The sequence below is a fragment of the Vombatus ursinus genome, unplaced genomic scaffold (genome assembly GCF_900497805.2).
Source record: "Vombatus ursinus unplaced genomic scaffold, bare-nosed wombat genome assembly UNPS02014942.1, whole genome shotgun sequence".
NCBI lineage: Eukaryota > Metazoa > Chordata > Mammalia > Diprotodontia > Vombatidae > Vombatus > Vombatus ursinus.
In genome coordinates, this window is record NW_020954720.1 from 13,856,442 (window position 1) to 13,875,402 (window position 18,961).

Sequence of the window (18,961 nt, forward strand, 5' to 3'; positions counted from 1 at the left end):
AATCTTTCAATACAAACACATTTTCTCCATCCTCATTTTCCTTCAGCTTTTTCAGGCATTTGTTTCTGTGAATTGCTACTCTGTTCCTGTTTCTGAAAACTCTTTCTTCCTTTGTCTTCTATGACACTACACAATACTTTTTTTTTTCTGAACCAATTTGATTTCATATTTCTTCTTTAAATAGTGTTCTTCTCTCAAACCCCAAACCTAAGTACTCAAAAAAACATTTAAAATCATAAAATCACATAATCAGAGAGAAGACAATTCAGAGGTTGTCCAGTCCAAACCATCTTTGAACAGGAATTTGCTCTACGATATTCATAAAAATTTTTATCCAGGCTCCATTTAAAGACCTTCCATGATGAGCAACTCACTAGCTCCAGAGGCAACCTATTCTATTTTTTAATAATTTTAATTGCTCAGGAGGTTTCTATATATTGATCTGAAATCTTCCACTCAATATTCTGTTAAAAAGCTATTATGATAGTATATGAGAGAATTAAGGAACTTGTACTGTGGAGGTGCCAAGTACATAAAAAAGTGGAGGGAAGCAGGACAGATAAGACAGGTATTGCAGAAGTTAGCCAATGAATAGATCCAAGTGGTGATAATGAAGGAAATGCCAAATATGAGTCTGAGGTTTCAAGTCTGACTGACTAAAGAAATATTAGTACTGATGGGGTATGGGCCCAAGCTGAGACCTTTGCCCCTCAACTCAAAAAAGAATTTGGGTCTCATTTGTCTATGGGCCCCAGAAAACCCTTAAACTTTCTTTGAACTGGTCAAGGAAGTCTAGCAGTCCCCTGAAGTCATTCTTATTCTTATTCTGCTATGGCTCTTCCTTATCCCTGGACCCTATCTCCCAGTTCTTTGATGCCCTAATTAAACCTAGGCCTCTATTGTCTATAGACCAGGGTTATATTTCCCATCCATGATCTTGATCTTACTCAGACCCCATTCACCCTGTTCCTTATATTCTAAGCCCTATCTTCCAGTTCTGTGTTACCCTAATAAAGCCTAGCCCTCCTTTCTCTATGGATGACCCCATTCAACCTCCCAGACACTCTCATAAGGATTCTCCCTAAACTCCTCCCCCAGTCACCCCAGCTTCAAGATCCTTCTCCCAGCCCCTCCTCTGGTCACTTCAAATTACTTGGCTGTATATAAGATCCATCCTGACCCCCATTTAAGGGCTGAGACTTCCTCATGCCTCTTTGTCCTTATGGGTGTCACGAATGATTAGATTCCTTAAGAGTCTGGTCTGTATGGTTCATTTTTAATATTTTATCTTTGGCTGAAAGAAGACTTGGGTCAAATTCATTTGGGCAGGACTCACTTGTGATTTTGGGGTCCCAGTACCCCTAAACATCTAAACCATAAAAATAAATAGGCAAGTTATGAGAAAAGCAGATGGGGGAGGGGGATGATGATAAGCATGGTGTTGTTTGTATATGTTGGTCTGAGATGCCAACATCAAGGAGGTAGTGAGAGATGTGGATCACATTTTCTATCATCTTCCACTCTCCAAGAATACTTCTTACTTCACAAATTAATACTGTCCAACATTCATGATATGTCTCTGTGAGGAATCTTTTTTTAGTTTTAGTAGATCTCATCACAATACACTTATACCTTAATCATTATCTTAATGGGTTGCAGTGACCAGAAATTAACCATCTAGTCAATAATGGTAGCAAACATTTCTATCATACTTTTAGAACAACAACTACATATATTATCAGGGGCAGCTAGGTGGTATAGTGGATACAGCACTTGGCCTGGAGTCAGGAAGAACTGAGTTCAAATCCAGCCTCGGGCACTTACTAACTATGTGACCCTGGACAAGTCACTTAACTCTGTTTGCCTCAGTTTCCTTATCTGTAAAATGATCTGAAGAAGGAAATGACACATAACTCTAGCATCTTTGTTAAGAAAACTGCAAATGGGGTCATGAAGAGTTGGACATGACTGGGGTGCTGGGACCCCAGGATTGTGACACGGGCCCTGCCTAAATGAATTCAACCCAAATCTTCTTCCAGCCAGAGAAAAAGTTTATTAGAGATAAATCATACAGGCCAGACTCTTAAGGAATCTGAACATTAGTAACACCCGTAGGGACGAGCGGGATGAGAGAGTCTCAGCCTTCTGGGCATGAGAAAGTCTCAGCTTTTGAATGGGGGCCAGGGCGGATCTTATATACACTGAAGTAACTTTGGGGGGGCCAGGGGAGGGGGCTGGGAAAAGGGTCTAGATGAGAATTCTGATTGGAAGGTCTGAGAGATTGAATAGACAATGGGAATAGCTAATGAAAGGAACTAGAAGAAAGAAGTTTGAAAGGCATCTGCATAAGATGGTTTTCAAAGGGAGATGAGGGGAGTATAAGGAACCTTTTGAGACCAGAGAAAAGTATAAGGGCTTTCTGGGGCCCATAGACAAAGGGAGCCAAATTCCTTTTTGGCAAAAGGGGCAAAGGTCTCGGCTTCTGAAACTGAATGATGGACCCATACCCCATCAAAATGACTAAACAACAATACATGTATGATTGCATGTGATGTCCATAATAACCATGGGATATAGAAGCTATAGGCATTTATTGTTATTATTATTCCCAACTGAGGAAACTGAAGCTCAGAGAGATTATATAATTTGCCATTGTAACAAAACTAGTATCAGAGTAGAATTCAAACCCAGATCTCCCTGGATCTTAAATCCAATGCTATTTCCACTATCCTATGCTGTATCACATATTAAAGATTTCCAAATTTAGGCTGGTCCTTAAACCATGTGTAGCCAATCACCAAGCCTATGTAACAGCTGGGAAGGATCTGACAGAGGATGTTCTCTGAGAGTGTAGTGTTTGGTAACCCAGGGTTACCTCTGCAGTACTATGAGGCTTCAAAATAGGAGTACAGGAGAGATTGCATATAAAAAATTAATAGGCTTCTGGGAATGAAATTGTGAGTTCCAAAGTTTTTCAACAATTTAAGGCCTATTTAAAAAGAAGACCAAAGGCCAAATTAGCTTAAGTTTCATAGCAAATCAGTGTTCTTTGCTAGCATGCTACATTTTCCAAGAGAAGAATGCTTTTGTTATTTTATATATGTTCTGGGTTACACGCTTGGAATAAAATCTGGCAATTTCAGTTCCATCAGGCAATGTTTATTGATCACAATTGAAGCTGGTTATACAGACCGAAGGATGATAAATTATAGCACTAAAATTTTTTTTGTGATAATAAATTAGAAATTTAATTAGCAATACTTTTTATGTGACATTTGTCATCCACAAGGATCACTTTATAGCTATTTAGAGGCACAATATGTAATCGATACACTATTAAGGCTTCAAGCAAATAGTTTGTATTAATCAAATATTCAAAAGCTGTCTTCAATGAGAAAAATCATCATGATTATTATCTTGCTGTTTAGTATTTATTGCATACCTCAGTTCTTCAAGAAGCTCTGTCATTATTTATTTGTGCTATAAGGACTTCAGTAGTGATATCTATGGTTAAAGATGGGATGTATTCCTATTTGAATGAGGCTCTGAGGCTATAAAATTTGTAGCATTCTGAAATTGGCAGAAAGGTGGAGGGGAGGGTTGAGGAAAACCAATTCACCATTTTGGAAGCAAGTAGAAAAAAACAACATACTTTCAACTGCTCTTCTTTTATATGTAGTTCCAAATTCTAAACTAATAAAGGTTTCTGAAAATGAAGTAGTTTTGAATATAGAAAAGGAAACTTTTATGAGATGATTTATTTAGGCATAGGGAAGGAACAGGCAATTTTGAGCATGCCTATAGCAAAATATCCTTCAGAAGCTCAGTTAAGAGGGTATAGGATGAATGTCTTCTTTCAACAGCTCTGCGGGGAGAGCCACATCTGTGTGGCACCATCAGCCAACAAAGATCACCTGCTGAGTAGGTGGAATATGGAATTAATTCCTGCTAGGGGGACCTATCCTGGGGCAAATGATAAAGGATTTATCAATTCCACAATTTGAAGAAATAAATCAAGACAGTCTTTGGCATGCTGACTACTGAGAAAGTAAATTTATTCCTTATACAACGAGTTTTTAAAGATTCTCAGGTATTTAGTATGTGAATTACTATATTCAGATACTTTATTTCTCTTTATTCTTCAGCAAATATAGCTATTAGTCAATTGGAACATATTTTAGAATAACTTCACTCCACACATCAGAAGCAGCTGACTATTGGACTTAGAAAGAATGTTGGATTTGGAGTCAGAAAAACCTGAATTCAAATCCTGCCTCAGACATTTACTAGCTATGTGACACTGGGCAAGTCACTTAAACTCTTTCAGCCTCAGTTTCCTCATCCATAAAATGGAAAAAAAGTAAAATCAGTTACTTCACCAATATCACCTAATTCACCTTATAGGTGAATGAAATAGCATATATAGCACTTCGTAAATCTTAAAATGCTGTATAACTGCTAACTATTATTAGTTTCCTAGCTATTGAAGCCTGTGTGCTAGTTTAACACTATAAAGTAGTATAAGGTTAATGAAGACACATACAACAAAACATTGCAATTTATCATACCTTTGCCCATAAAACTTCATGTACCTGAAATTACATACTCTTTAAAACACTCATTTTTATTGGATGAGGAAGGATAACCTTTTCAGTCTAGAAATATTTAGTGATTACCTGCTTTGTATAAAGGCAGTGTTCTAAATACTAACAAAAATAGTGGCATAAAGTATGATTCTTGAATTCTAGGAATTTGCAATGTAGTAAGGAATGTAAGACGTATGCATAGGAAAAGGTAGCTAATGATAACAGGCAGTAAATTTTAATTTGTCAGTTGAATGTTACAGACAATATATGGGAAAGGATTTCAGAGGAAGACAGACCATTTTGTCTGTTAAAGCCCAGGCAGCAGGTGGGATTTAACTGGATCTTGAAGAATAAGTAAAATGCATCAATGAAAATAGTGATTATTCCAGATAGGGGTATTGAATGAGAAATAACAGAAAGAAAAACAACAACCCATCAAGCATACACTAGTTATATGGCCATGGGCAAGGGAATTTCCCTCTCTTGCCCTCAGTTGTGGTTTTTCAACTAATTTTTCATATGTCAAATGAAATTGGCAGACAATGTTTAAAAGTTCCTCTAGCTCTGAAATTCTGTGAGCCTGTAATTCTACTTATGGGCAGCTCTCGTGTTTAAAATTGAGGCAGAAGCACCTTTTAAAGAGATTTTTTTTTGTTCCAATTGAGCACTTAAATGACCAATGATATCATTCCCCTATTTTCACTGATAATCAAGAGTTGGCTGTAGAGTTGATCTTCAACATTCTCCCATTTAATCTTCCCCTCTTCAAGTATTCCTGTGATATTGATAGTAACTTCATTTTCACTTTTGTCTTGGCAATTGCCCACATTTGTGGCTATGTGAAGTAGAGAAAAAAAAATGGTAGATCTGATGCCCATAAATTTGTGGAGTAGCTGGTGTCCTACTAGGTTCTTCACTGGTCTTGTTCACCCTACTGTTGTAAAGAGTTCCCAATGCATTTGTTGCATATTTTCATTGTTTGCCTTTAAAACTCATTTTGTGTTGTAATTATCATCCCAAAATGTAATATAAATTCTTTGGACTCTAAGCCCAAGCAGCAAAGTCAGTGATGTGGCTTAGTGAGAAAATAAAGGTGTTAGATAAACTTCATGTAGTAATGACTGCAGCCACTGTAGGCCTTGAGTTTGGTGTTTCTTAATGAATTGACGATTTCTTATATCTACAAAAAAGAGGAAAATATTCATAAAGTGTTTGTGAATCTGCTCCAGAAAGTACATATTATCAGAATTAATGTTTTGTTATAAAGGACTGCATGTAGAAAAGGTGTGTTTTTATCAATCTCTAACAAAAGATTACAGTTTTTGATAGTCAAATGGGAACCTAACCCTTTATTTCCCATAAGTTCGATGTTTCATTTGTGTTGTTGACTTTCATGCCATTTTCTAGGAATATTACTCCCATGAAAGTTGAAGATTGACTGTACTTATAATTCAGAGTCCCAGAATCTCAATGTACCTCAGGAGTCACGTGAGCCAATCCGTATCTGGATAAAAATCCCCTTTACATCATACCCAACTAGTGATCATTCAGTCTTTGCTTCAAAATTTCTATTGAGAAAAACCCCAACCCACTTTTGGATAGCTTTAATTGATAGATACATTTTCTTTACATTAAGCCTACACCTGCTGCTTTCAAACTGCCATCCATTTTTCCTAGTTCTGCCTCATAGTATCAATCAGAATACTCTAATGCCTCTTCCCTGCAACAACTTTTCAAATACTTGAAGATGACAGAATTCTCCCTACTCACCACCCAAAGTTTTGGGATTTTTTTTGCCTCTTATATGTTAAATATAATTTAATTCTTTTATTCTCATAGGGAATGAATTCAAGTCCCTTTACCATCCTGATCACCCACTTCTGGATACTTTTTATCTTTTCGTTGAGCTCAGATAGCTACCACCCAATGACAATGTTTTGACATATAGTTGCACATTGTGACTACATAGTTATATACCTCTACTTGGATTAAGAAGAAAAAGAGTTTGTTGATAAGATTCAGTCAGAGAGGAAAAGAGACCATATTTTAGCCATGAAGTCCCACCTCGAAAGTATAGAGAGAAGAAATACAAATTATCCCTTTCTCTATTTTCATTTATTCACATTCAATAAACCTTAATAGAGTGATTTGCAGAGTTAGATGGCAGAGAAAGACACACATACACAAAGGAGAAGACATGGTCATAGAATCCAGATAGAGAGATAGCATATTCACATGATAAAGCATCATGTGTTAAGTAAAACAAAGTATAGTGCTAAGTAGCTGCAGGAGGGGAAAAAAAGAAAGAAAAAGAAAAGAAAAGAAAAAAGCAATAATGGATGAGACCAGCTAGGAAAGATTTTTCAGGTAAGTTTTGAATTGGATGCTAAAGGAGGAGACAGACATAGCAAGGATGTGTGAGGGACAGTGAAGGGTAAGGGGAGGTGGCCTATTTTGAGTGAGGGGAATGAGATTTGCAAGGGAACTCATTGTAGAAATGTGCAAGTGATAAAGAACAATAAGTAGATTATCCTGATTGGAACCTATGAGTCTCATGAAAAAATAGTAAAAGATGAGCTGTAGAAATGAGTAGCACTAGTTAATGAAAGTCTTAAACACAATTTTGGAAATAATTATTAGATATTGTTTCCTATAAGGAAATTACACAAATCATTATATTGATACACTCAGTACTTATGAATGCTTCTTATGTTCAACATCATGGCATTTTGTGGGATATGGAAAGACATCATTTACCAACTTGAAATTTTCAGAGTTGGAAATCTAAACAATTTAACCAAAATCTTTTCATTTTATAAGAGAAGAAATTGAATGGTTAATTCAGTTACCCAAGATTGCCTAACAAGTCAGTTGAAGAACCAGATCCAGAACCAATGTCTCCTAACTGCCAATCTAGTATCCCCACTGTACCATTATTTTGTACTAGACTCCCATTATACGATTATTTTGGTCTCTGGAACATTATAAAATTTATGAAATAACCTTCTAGGCATCATTGAAAGTCAATTACAACTCTAAGTGCCTCATTTAACTTGCAGTCAATGACTTAAGGGGTAAGGGAATGGATTTGATTAACCAAAAGTAAGTGACTAATTGAGGCAGCTAGGTGGCGCAGTTTACAGAAGAGTACTGAGCTTGGAATCAGAAAAACTCATCTTCCTGAGTTCAAATATGACCTCTGTTACAATCTAGTGTCCATTTAAAACTGGCCTCCATTCAAATTGGGTTAATGTGATCCTGGGTAAGTCACTTAACCCTGTTTGCCTTGGTTTTCTCAACTTTAAAATGAGAGACAGAGTCATAAAGAGACAGTACAACTGAAAAATAACTGGAAAACAAGTGACCAATTTCTTAACATAATTAAGAATGTGTTCTTGGTCTTTTTTGTTAAATTTTGCAAAGGTAAATATGAATCTAGAATTCTTGAATATGTTTTCTTTAAAATGCTTAATCTTTACCACCAAAACATATTAAATTCATTCATTCATTGCAATTAAATAAAATTGATTCATTTCTATGGCACATGATGAACACTTCAGAAATGTAAATATCTCTAAAAAACCTGAAAGTATATTATGATGAACTCGCCTGAAATATATATTTTTACTTTCAGCCCAGTATTCAGTTGCTTCCATAGATATGATTGCCTGCAATAATTACAAACCAAATTTTAGGGTCTAGGGTCTTTCAGATGAGTAAGCTGCATTGCCACCAATGAAGCATTTTGTGAGGCAAAAGAATTTAATGTTGTGCATTTAATAGGTTAGGCATGACTCAGACTGGTGTGGTAGCTCAGATTTGAAAGTGGAATGAAATGAGACACGCATAGTCCCTTTAACAGTCATCAAAAGAAAGTTTACTTAGTGATGGCAGAGGAGGTATATTCAGCAAGGATTTAATATTTGATTCATTTGGATGTAGCTTCCCTGTACCTGTTTGTTATACCAATTTGCCAGTCAGGAGCCTGTGGGAAGAGGTGCGTCCTTTTTTTTCTTTTGAAACCCTCAGAAAACCACATCAAAACTCCCAGTTTTAGTCCCCTCAGCCAATTGTGTAGACAGGAAAAGTTCATTTGCTTTTAAGCAAAATTAATCAAATCTGAAGAATTTGGAGAAGGGCCTGAGGATAATGCTGATACCATAGCCTGGCTACTAAAAAAAAAGCACTGAGTCTTGTTGAGTATTAATTCTCAAATGCTCTCTTCTTAACCTAATTAAATGAATAACATTTAGTTTATATAAGAGAATAGTTTATTTAGTGAGAAGTTTTAATCATGATAACCTTTTAGTGTTGACATGAGGAGAACAAGCATCTCCTACTGGGTCTGCATTAGGAAGAGAACCCCAATTTGCCAACCATGCAAACTGTGCTTTTTCACTGGATATATCCAATGTTTATAATGTTTTCCCTTCTCCTCTCTACCTTCTGGCTTCCCTGCCTTCCTTAAGACTCAGCTCCAATCCTGACTTCTGCAAGAGGATTTTTCCAAGTTGCTTCCCCTTTTCCCCTTCTTGCTAATGCCTTCCTCCTGAGATAGCCTTTCATTTATATTGTATGTATCTCATCAGTGCATTTCTTTTTTTGTATGTTGTCTCCTCCACTAGAACTTGAACTCAATGAAGGCAGAAATAGTTTTTCTTTCTTTGCATCCTCTGTGAAAGGTGGGAGGAATCAACTGAGTTGGAAAAATCAGTCCCATATCATCTTGACTAAATGACCCTTCAACCTCTCCTCCAAGACTGGGGGTTGGGAAATCAGAGGATATTTTCTCCCCTCATTGTGTTTTGTAAGGATTCTTGAAGGGTCAGAATTTCTTGAATTAGACACATACATTCCTCTGACTTTGGTAAGTAATATCCCTTTAGTTGGTAAGCAGTTTGATGACTAAAAGAGTGAATAAAAAGAAATTTTGAATTAAAAGAAGAGGAAGCAGTCTCTCAGATAAAATCTTGAGAGGAGAACCAAGTTGTTAGAAGGACCAAATAAGGAACTGCTCAGATAAATATACACAAAGTATATGGTTGAAGATTGAGAAATTACTGAAGTAATTATAGCTTCAGGGAATTTTGACTCATCAACTCATTTTGCATATGACTATTTTGTTAGAGTTTCAAATGTCATGATTTACAAAATTTTAAATCAAGTAACTGCCTGGCAATTACGAGGAGAATAAATAGGATGCTGTTGTATTCACACTTGAAAGAAAGATGGATTTCTTGAGTTTTTCTTGATAAAGTAAAGATGAATCACTGACCACCAGGAGTCTCTTTAAGGCAGTGGTTGTGTGAAAAAGTGAACAGGAGAATAGGTTCACAAGAAGGCTTTAGCTATTTTGCTGGGAATCAGTTGATTATTTAGAAAAAGGGGAACTCATTGGAAGAGAGATGAATTCTTCTGCTGACTTTCCCCTTTTATGTGCTTACTGTCCACAAACAAGACATTCATTAATGGAAGAGAGTAACCCAGGTTTATGGTTGGATTGTGATGAGATTTATTGATTATTCCTCAATTTGTCTTACATAAAGTAACTATTTTACCTGATTGTTAAATAAATGTTTTATGTTTAAAAGTTAATGGTGTCATGGTGACTGACTTGATCACATTTGTTGGGGTTCCAGAGTTATGGTGGTGAGTAGTGGAGTCTATCCCTCCCCACATGACAATTGAGACAAGGATCCTGAGAAATTATTTGTAGCAGTTTAGTAGTAGATCTAGTGATATATCCTCTCTAGGAACCCCAGACCTATCTTCATGACAGTAGGTTGAAGTGATCAAGCAATCCCAAAGAGTAAGGGTAGAGGTCATGATATATCCCATACTGGTGTGTGTGTGTGTACGTGTATATGTGTGTGTATGTGTGTGTGTGTGTGTGTGTGTATTTTGGAAAAGAAATTGTCTTTGTTGGGGCTAACATAGGTTCTTATTGGTGGACAAGTGCATCCTAGAAAAAAAATTAGAGCCCAGGTTCAGGTTAGGGGGTGAACACTCATGTGGTGGTGATACAACAATTAGCATGTATTAGTAGGTTGAATATTTTAGAATTATGAAGGCTGGTGCCAACACAGGCCATCAGGGGACTTTAATTTCTTGCAGTGATGAGCTGAGTTAAAACAACAACAACAACAACACAGAGTTGTCCAAGTTGAGTGGTCAACATAAAATAATATCACGTTCCATGAGGTTGATGAAGTCACCTCCATAAAGAGGAGATGAAGGTCAGAGTGCTGGGATTACAGATTCTCTTTATAGTCACCCTTGTTTGGCTTGTCCAGAAAGTCACTAAGGCATGTAAATTCACTGTGGTGGACTACCATGAATTGAAAAGTAATAACATCAATCACAGCTGCCATCCTTATAATCCCAGGCTCCTAGAGAGAAGTAGTCAATCACTTACTTGGTTAATACCATTTTCTCCAGAGCTATTGTGGTTAGAAGCCAAAAGTAGTTGGTATTCATCTGGGATAGGGTTTCTTAAAACTTTAGAGACCTGTTTCAAGACAGTCTGAACTTTTCATCTTACTGCCATGCTTCATTCACCAAGAACTAAAAGGGGTAGCTACATTTGCAGAAGTGGGTATTCACCATTACATACTTACCTGTCCAGAAAAACCTTGTCAAAATCCTCTACTTCATGAACATCTACTTTTGAGTAGGTTGGAGATAGGACATAAGCCCCCCCAAAGATACAGGGCATCTTAACTTTCATTAAGTTCTTGAACATCTGATGGACCTGTAGAATCCAAACTATATCTGATCCTATGCACAATATATTTTGAGCCCTTGCTCTCTCTTGCCCACCTGCAAGAAAAAAAAGGCATAGAAACTCATTGGGCTCTTTGTTTTTTCATATATTTCACCTAAAGATTTTACTCACTCTTATTTATGAAGTTACCTGGAAATCCACAATATTTTAATGGAGACCAGAGCAGATCCTTGACCTAGAATATTTAAAATAGACAACACAGTTATCTCTGTACAAGATGAAGAGACTTAGGAAAGATAGTGGAATAATTAGTTAGGTTTGAAATCAGATAAAACATGGGTACCAAAATGTATCCTGAATGAAACAAAGCCAATTGTGCAGTCTTCAGTGTATTGGTTGAAGGGTATGTCCTTGGCTCAGTGTAGTTCAATGTCTTTATGTGGAACAACTAACATATTGTAAAACAGAGTCAAAATATTGACAAGATTTTGACGGGATAGGGCAGGCTCTTGCCTTTCTTTTTTTATCCACAGCACTTAGCACAGTGTCTGGCACAGCATAAGAATTTAATAATTGCTTGTTGGCTTGACCTGTTGTCTTGAAAGACAAAATCTACTAAAAATCAAATTTAATGAGGATTAATTTCATATCCTACATTTGGATGTATATAAAAAAAAGCATAGAATGGGAGAGCCATAGCAGATGCTAGTTTAGGTTAAAAAAAAATTAAATCTGGGTTTTACAACATACTGCAAACTAAATAATGCATGAGTCAAAAATGTGACATAGCAGCCAACAAAGCTGAATTGAATTTAGGCAGAAGAGTGTCCTGAATGAAAGAGATGATTATCCCTGTTTTTTTCTTCTACTCTGTCCCAGTCAGACCACATCTTAAGCACTGCTTTTTAATCTGTTCCAAAAACAAACAAACAAAAAAACAAAGAAACATGGTTAATTTGTCATGTTCTGATTGTGATGAAGTCATGCTCACCCTTGGAAATCATCATTTCCCTTTCCAAATTTTTACAAACCATTCCTTTAATAATATACTTAGAAGTGGGTCATTATCATTCTTGGGACTATATTACAACAAGATTATTGAGAGGAAAAAATGAGACCTATCTGAACAAAAATATTCTTAAGCAGTATTATATGTAATAGCAAAAAATAAAAACAAAAACAGAAAAAAACTAGAAACAAATTAAGCATCCAATGATTAAAGAATAGCTGAATAAATTATTGCATATGAATATAGTGGGTTACTATTTTACCATAAGAAACAGCAAACATAAATAATTAAAACGCATATGGGAAAATTTATATGAAGCAATGTTGAATGAAGAAAGTAGAATAAAAAGAGGAAATAAATAAATGTACATAGGGAATACACCTCTGTAGCTAAAGACAACAATAGAAAAAAATCTACCTGAAAAAGAAGAGCATGAAAACAATCATTGGAGCCATGGTATTAAAACCAACATACATATGTTTTGGATTGGGCTTAACAAACAATAAATAATGAAACTTTATAACTCATACTTTATTTTTAAATTTTTTTTTAGAATGGGTTTCTTTTTTCGAGGCTAGAAGTACAATAGTCATCTCAACATTGTCATGGAAGTTTTTAACCTACTTTATTTTTCTATCCTGGTCCAGTTCATCCATCTTTAGGCAGACAGCGTTCCAGTCTAGAGGACGACTGTGTTGGTGCTATTTATGATTTAACACAGACCACCTATTGGCTTTCTCCCTACTGCAGCTCAAAACTCCAGAACTCAGGTAGCCCATCAGTATCAGCCCTCCTCAACAGCAGGGATTATAAGCATGTACTAAGTGATTTTTTTAAATGTAGTTTCCTTACTTTGTTTTTTTCCCTTCTATTTTATTATTACTGTTTGCTACCTTTGATTTCACTGATGTAACAAGTTCCTGATGTGGAACCTCCCTCTTCTGATGCAGATAACACCTCAGAAGTTGCTTGGAATAGTAGAAAGAGCACTGAGTTTGGAATCATGGCCCTACATTCAAATGCTACCTCTGATGATTATGGCATGTGTTACATATGGCAAATCACTTAACTCACTCCACCTCAGTTTATTCTCTGTAAAATGAAGAGGTGAGACTAGATCAGTGGTGTTAAACACAAATAGAAACAGGGACCACTGAATGGTACATAAGGATCTCTGTGTGCCACATTTTGATTCATGTATCAACATTATGTTTTATTGTATTTTTATTTATTTTGTTGAGTATTTCCGGATTACATTTTGATCTGGTTTGAGCCACACTTGGGAGGACTGTGGGTTACAGGCAGCATATCTGACACCTCTAGACTATATAATGTATGAGGTCCCTTCCAGCTTTAACTCTAAGACACTATGAACTTGCTCTAAAACTTAGGAGCCTTAGAGAGTTTCCCTGGCCTAGAAAAGTGGTGACATTTCCAGGGTTAGTATGTGTTAGAAGTAAGACTTTTACTAAAGTTTTCCTGATTCTAAGGCTAAATATTTAGTCACAACGTCCTGTTGCCTATTTATTATGTTTTTGTTTGTAAAGGGTGTCCCGAAAGACAGTGCAGTATTCTGAGAAGCTAGTTGACTCATCCAGGGTCACATAATCAGTGTGTGTCAGAATTGGGGCTTCATTATAAGGTTTCTCTTCAGACTGGCTTTCTGTCCACTTCAACAAGTTGACACTCATTGTAAAATATCCAAAAAAAATGTAAGATAATCTTAAGGGGAAAAGGCATTAACAGCTGACTGGGAGAAGAGAAAACACCTTAGGAGGTGGTGCTTCTGATCTTTGAAGGAACTAGGAATTCTAAGAGGTACATGTGTAGACGAAGGATATTCTTGGTAGGAGGATGGCTTAAGCAAGGTCATAGAAGTGGAAGATGGGATGTTGTATATGAGGGGACAGCAAGAATTTCAATATGGCTGTGTCAAGGAGTGTATGAGGAGGCTTAATGTATAATGTACAGTAATAAACAATTATAAATATGTGTGTATATATGTATTATATCATCTTTATATGATATACATGCAGAATTTGTATATATAATTTATAATACAGATAATTCAGAAGATCTACAATATATTACATAAATATAACATCTATAATACATATATAATGAATGTGTATGTATGGATACTAGGGTTGGAAAGGAAAATTAGAGCCATTTTAGCCATAAAGAGAAGGACATCTCCCAAGACAATTTATGTCCTTACTAATACATTTCACATTTATTATATTAAGTGGAGGCTAGAAAAGATCTGGACTTTAAAATGCAATAGAGTTTTAAAATGTTCATACCGGATATGCATCTCTTAGGATCCATCCACTAATGGGATTTGCACTATGCTGGTCTTTCATGGTTGATGTTTGAGAAAAGAAACAATGCTGAGTAATGGAATGCTAATCTAAATACTGAAGTTGTCTGTATTTGTTGGAGCTATTGCAGTATTACTAAAAACTAAATTTTGACCTGAAAATATGCATAAAAATAAGCAAGTTCGTGAATACAGAAACATTATACATGTTACACATACATATGGTAACATGATTAATTGGTATGCCGCTGTACAACAATTTTTGGCTAGTTACAAGATCTGTTGTCTACTCCAGTGAATGATATTTAAAAGGTTATGATCTATGGTTTTAAATGTTGAATCTAAAATGACAAAATAATGTTAAAATACTTAACGAAGCAGTACTTAATAGGAACAGCTCTAACTAAACTTTGGGGTTCAATGCATAGAACTGGCAGGTGTTCAATCACCTAGACTTTGAAACTCTGTCAGCTGCCAGTGAAAATACATACTAGACAGTAAAAAGTACAAGATTTAGGAGGAAACTTCCTTCAAGTAGGTTATCCTTGTTGAACTTCAGCTTTCTACAGCTCATGCTGAAAGTAATTGCTACTCTGATATGTCTTTGGGGTATTCTCTAGGTGACAATATGGCAAGAAAGTAAAGAAGATTCATCTTGCTTCCGTAGAGTCTGTTTTGTGTCATAGAGAAGGATTTACTTTTTAATAATATTTTAAAATTAATTGGGAAGCATTTCCTTGCAACTTTCTGTGCTGTCACATTTTACTATAATAACAGCTGACATTTATATGCAGCAGGGACTATGTGAGTATGTGCGTGTGTGTGTGTGTGTGTGTGTGTGTGTGTGTGTTTTGCCTTCTTTTGTTTCCCCAAGGCTTTGCACACTGCCTTACACATAGTGGGTGCTTAATAAATGCTGATGGACTTGCATTAACACTCATTGATTTTGCCATACATATATTATCTTATTTGATCTTCTCAACAAACCTCTGATGGGTTAAGGAAATACAAGGATTATGATGCTTCATTGGAATGTAACCACTTTAAGGCTACGGACTGGTATTGCCTTTAATTGTATTCCCAAGGCAAGCAGATTGTCTGGTGCATAGTAAGTGTTTAATAAATGCTTTTTACTTGATGATCCACATTTTATAAATGAAGAAGTTAAGGCCCAGAGAATTGCCCATAATAACACAGCTGATATCAGAGATGGGATTTTTAACCTTTGTCTCTTTTGAGTCCTGATCCAGAATTCATTCAACTACCCCACATTGTCTCTCAAAGCAAACAAGTCTTCTTGCCCAAACTAGACAAGTGTTGAAAGTTTATCCCGTGGAAAAGGTTGTGGAGGAAGGAATAAAAGAAGAGAGAAGGACTTGAACCAAATAAAAAGTGAAAAGGATTTTGTGCAAGTGATTTAGTGGAGTTTGGATTTGTGAAGTAAGCCAGAGGTTGAATTGGGAGAGGAGAAATTTGGAGAACTTTGATAGGAATTGAAGAAACTTTGAAAAACAATCTTCAGGTGGAGATACTGGTTCAGATTATAGTTCTGGATTGAAATAGAAGCAGAAAGAAGGACAATCAAGGACTGTAGAGTAGGTTCTAATAAAGGAAGACTCAAAAAGAAAAGAAGGGTATGTCATTGTTAAGACAATGTTAGGTAAGTAGGCAAATGGAGGGTAAGGCAAACTGATACAGAATATCAGTGGGCAAGGAAAATGAGGAAAACAGGAGAAGGCAGGAGGGAATATGGATTTACTTTTTGTCAATGCTGAGACTAAGGAAAAGAAATTAAATGAGAATGGTTTAATTTAACAATTAAATGAGAATTTCTGAGGAAATCCCAGAACCAAGGCAGGGAAACATGACAGAGAACATTTGGGTGAATACTGATGGAAAGAAAAAAGGAAGTGATTTATCTTTGAGATAAGAGAGAGGAAATCTAGGCACAGTTTGATATGAACCTAAGATTTTTGTATATTAGCATTGGGTTGAAAGGTTTAAACAGAGATATCTAAATAATTCAGAGAAAAGATAGGTAGGATATTACAGATACAATTCTATAGGAAAAATTAACCCAGAAGGGATGTGAGATGCTCAAGAATAAAATTCTGAAGACACAAAGGGAAACAATTTCACTAAAGAAAATGGAATTTGTGTGAAGAGACTAATATGTATGCATAAGGAAATTGCCAACTGACTCAGATTTTTAAAAAACACATACAGAATATGCAAGCTAAGCTAGGTCACAGAGAATGAATATAATAGTTATCCTATGGTCTTATAAAAAAAAAACTCTGGAATGCTAAAGCTCAGAGAGAGCTGAGGAAGGAAAAGGATAAAAAGTACAGGTAAGAATGATGAGTAGGGATTTTAAAAATCTGTATTGAGAGAACAAGGAGGATCACAGAAAAGATAGGAACAATGCTTTGGGTAGGTAAGACAATAATCGATAAAAGAGAGAAAGTGGAACAGCTCAATCTTTTTTTTTTTCCTGCTTCTCTTTTCTCTGCCAAGGAAAATGACTTGCATTAGAAATGAAACAGCAACAGGAAAAAAAAAAAAAGACCAGCAAAGAAATGATATGCAAGATAAATCTGAATTAAAATCACTTGGCTCAAGTCTGCTATGTTCTTGCATATTGAAAGAACTCATGACTGTGATTGCTAAGCTGTGAAATGTGTATAAGCTCATGGAAAATAAAAAAAAAAAAGGAACCACAAGATTGAAGAAAGCAAATATCCACTTTTCAACAACAACAACAAAGATAGAGATGGAAGAGAATGGGATCTAGAAACAGTACATCAGTGAGCTTGATTTTCATACCTAGGAAAATTCTAGAATAAACCATCAAGCAATGATTACAAAGAGTTAGCATGGCTTCTTCTGGAGTAGGCCATGTTAAACAAATATTATTTCTTCTTTCGATAAAGATATTAAACTTATAAGTGAGGGGAATACTGTAATTATTAGTTTACCAAGATTTCATCAACACTTTTGTATCTCAAATTGTTCTTGTTAAAAAAAAATAGAGAGATGTAGAATAGGAGATAATATAATTAGATGGATTCAGAAGTTAGATAGATAGCTGGGGTACAAGAATAGTCACTAATGGTTTGATGTTAAAATGATAGGGGCTCTCCACTAAAATATCTCAGGGATCTGTTTGGGCCTGTCATGATTAACATTTTATCAGTGACTTGGATAAAGTCATAGATATTATGCTCACCAAATTTGCAGATTACATTAAGCTGGGAGGTGTAGCTAACCCACTAGAAGACAGTTGGCTAGAACATTTGGCTAATTCTAACAAAATGAAATTCAGTGGTGAGAAAAAGTCTTACAAGTGAGTACCAAAAATTAAAAAAAAAAATTCTTCATAAGACAAGATGACATGGTTAGTAGCAATATGGTTCAAAATGATTTGAGGGCTAGTGGACTGCAACCCTAATATGTGTTAACAGTGTGATATGGCAGCTAAAAAAATTAATACAATCTTTGAGGGGTATAGTTTCCAAAAGTGGAGGGAAATACTGTATTCTTGCTTCATCATACTGAACCTTGAATGTTGTGTTCAAGGTTGGGAGGTACAGTTTAGAAGGAACATGAATAAACTGGAGAGTCCATATGGGGCAACCAGGATGATAAAGGGATTTGAGTCTATGTCATATGAAGATAGAGAAAAAAAAAAAAAAAAAACAACTGTTCATGCTTGGCCAGGAAAAAAGAAGTCTTGAGGGGATGTGGTGGTTATCTTCAAATACTTGAAGGGGTCTCATATGGGTTTATCTTCAAAGGGCAGAACCAGGAACAATGGGTAAAAATTTTTATTTTAGTCTTGACACGAGAAAATACTGCCTAATAATTAGAGCTGTCCAAAAGTAGAGTGGGCTGCCTTGAGAAATGGTGAGTTCCCCTTATCGTAGGTCTTCAAACAGAGGCTAGAAGACTACTTGTTAATTTCTTTGTAGTGGGGATTCTTTTTAGGTGTGGATTGAACTAGACGGCTATCGAGGACCTTTCCCATCTCATATTCTGTGATTCCCTTTAGAAAATATAATGCATACCCAAGTGATATCATATCTGTTGTACTATATTATATAATATGCACATTTTATGTAAATATGTATGCCGATAAATATTATAAGGCCAATTAAGTCAAATAACTTTTTTTTGTTGTTATTGGAGGTTGGTACTAAGAAGAATCCCACACAATATCAATTTGCTTTGATTCTCCTACTTTTTCCTCATGTGCACGTAAGTATGTAAGTACATACACACACACACACACACACACACACACACACACACACACACACACA